Here is a 2,716-nt window from a genome sequence, read left to right as displayed (position 1 = left end):
TGTTGCTGTGGTTGTTTTTGTTGTGATATTACACCTCACAGGATCATAAGAAGGGTGTGTTTTCGGAGAGAGAGAGTCAAAAGGATCTCCCTCCCGAGGTCTGTTTGGAAATTTGAGCCGTAACTTAGGGACGCTAATTAAAGGACCGTGACTGGATTAAGATGAGATGGTGCACACAGTTGAAATTCCCGTTTCCGATGAGGGCTACCACTTCCAATTCCGGTGACGTCTTTTCTGTGCTTTACTTCGTTGAGGTGAGATGGTACACACTGTTGACCCAATACAAATGGGGAGATTTCTGGTTCCAGTGAGAGCTACCACTTCTGGTCCCGGTGACATCTTCGCTTGTGCGCTGTTCCTGTTGCCGTTGCTGTTTTTGTTGCTGCTGTTGTCTGTTGCTGGTATTAACACTGCCGGTGTGGTCGTTGCTGCTGCTGCTGGTGCTGTTGTTGGTGCCGCTAACCTTATACCTTAACTGGTGTTGTCGTTGTTGCTGCTAACCTTATACATAAACCTAACTTTGCTTACCTTATACCTCAACTTAACGTAACCTTATACCTCAACTTAACGTAACCTTATACTTCAACTTAACCATCTCTAACCTGAGTGACCTTTCCAGTTTCGGTGAGGGCTACCACTTCCGGTTCCGGTGACGTCTTTGCGTGTACGTTGCTGCGGTTGTTGTTGCTGCTAGTGTTGATGTTGCTGCTGCCGTTGTTGCTGTTTCTGTGGCTGTTGCTGGCACTGTGGTTGAAGTCGCTTTTATTGTTGTTTTTGTTGTCTTTGTTGTTGCTGTTGTTGTTGCTGTTGTTTCAGGGGCATTCTTTTATAATGACCGGCTGACAACTATGTTCTCTCTTTCTTTTTTGTATTTCTTTGTAAAGCGCAGTGTGTTGCCCTGGTATGAAATGCTCTCTATAAATAAAGTGTGACTTGACTTGACTTGACAGTGAGTGGCATTATGCACCTGCATTTGGTTTGAGATCCTCTGATCAACTCAAAGCACAATCAGAAGAATTGCAATGCATCGTGGGTAAAAGTTGCTCTGAAGTGACCATTGGATGGACATACACTCCCAAAGGTTTGGAACCTCGCTTGAAATGGCAGATGCCCCATGAAGTGCATTTCATCGTGCACTGTGAACAATTCAAGAAATGAACCTAGTAACTACTGTCACTGTGCAGGATGGTGAGTATGGCTTTTACATTGCACCGGGGGGTAACTTTCTGCAAGTGAGGCAGGGGAGGTGGAGGGACAACACAGAAATCAGCAAAGCAGCTAGAGCAGGTGGGATTGGCTGCTAGAAGAGGCCAGTCCATCAGGCAGTGGAAGCGTGTGGCACCGTCAAGTTGTCTGACAGAACTACATGCTCAAGCTACGCTTCATTAAGAAAATATAAGAGATAAAGCAACTCAATTTGTTTAGATAGGAATACTTCCTGGAAATCTTGGAAGCACATCAGTGATACCTTAAGCACACCAGAAAAGTTCATTTGATAAACACAAATGAACAAGTGAACAGTAGGCTGGATTTGGCTAAGACATTTTGTATGTACATTTGTACGTTTCTGCTGTATGATGTCACGCTCATGTAGGAAAAATATATATATATTCTTCGACAGTTTTGACTATTTCAATTTATCTGCACAACCTTCACCAGGAAACATCACAGATGTTGACTGAAGTTTTTCCCCATACAGTCCAATGTCTGTTCTTTATTATTTTCTGAATTCTTAGTTTGAAAGTTTTCAATATTTTTATAAATGTTTATGCTCCAACCTTAGGCACTGAAAGGGTTGTACTTTTTGAACACAAATATTTATGGGAAACACTGTCAGTATTCAGTTTCAGCCCAGGTTTTATGGCCAAGATCCAGGATTGGATTAATATCCCTGACATTGAAAGATGATGCCAGACACGAAGGATGATTTAAGCTGCTTTATTAAATAGTTTTTCTCATTTTTTTTAATTCACAATATATAGGAAATCAATGACGATGAAGAGGAAGCTATAGATGATAAATAGATGACACAGACTCAGAAGAATCATTTTACATCTGTGTTGGCTTAAGAAGATCAAATTCAAGTTGTTAGCCATGACTCAAAAGACTGTGGAGAAAGACAAGCAGAAAATTAAATAGGGCTCCATTGTTACTAATGGACAATTTCATGCAATTTCAGAATGCAAAAAGATTTGTTAGTTTTGGTGTGTGATTTATTTCCTCCAAAGACGTTGCATATGTATTTACACAATCCATTCTACTGCTTAGGCTGTTATTATTACATTATTATTAATGCTACAAGGGCATAAACAATAACTATCTATATTATTATTAAAATTATTATTACTGTTATTATTATTATGGGTCCTGCCCGCAGAAGCCGAAAACTATCTGGAACAGCAACCTCGGCATAACACACAAGCACGGTCGGCACTTTGTTTGTTTGTCACAAAGACCTTGAGGTTGAAGTTTAAACCAAATCAATCCACATATGGAAAAGATATTTACCAAAACCGACCAAATGTCACTCATACTAACCAAAATTTAGAGGGTGTAAACATACATTTCACACACACAAACACACACAAATTCTGAAGATATAAACAGGCATTTCGCACCTATGAGTACACACTAAAACACACACACTTATACAGTCTTACCTTTGTCGTTGTTCCGAAGTTATACATGTTCCCCAACTGCTGGATCCTTCAATACA

At 40.2% G+C, this 2,716-nt stretch overlaps 1 long non-coding RNA gene across 1 annotated transcript in view; it reads right to left on the bottom strand.

Moving 5' to 3' along the window:
- Positions 1-1,940: 1,940 nt before the first annotated feature.
- LOC307242449 overlaps positions 1,941-2,716 on the bottom strand; it is a 2,361-nt gene continuing 1,585 nt past the window's right edge. Inside the window, exons 2-3 of the long non-coding RNA XR_013844591.1 lie at positions 2,661-2,716; positions 1,941-2,107 (exon numbers count right to left, since the gene is read on the bottom strand). The exon at positions 2,661-2,716 is cut by the window's right edge and continues 1 nt beyond it. This is a non-coding gene — a long non-coding RNA (uncharacterized lncRNA). The remainder of the gene's footprint in view (positions 2,108-2,660) is intronic.

This window comes from Zeus faber, assembly GCF_960531495.2.
Source record: "Zeus faber genome assembly, chromosome: 16".
Lineage (NCBI taxonomy): Eukaryota > Metazoa > Chordata > Actinopteri > Zeiformes > Zeidae > Zeus > Zeus faber.
Note: the sequence above shows the minus strand (reverse complement) of the source record. Positions and strands in the feature narration are given on the sequence as shown.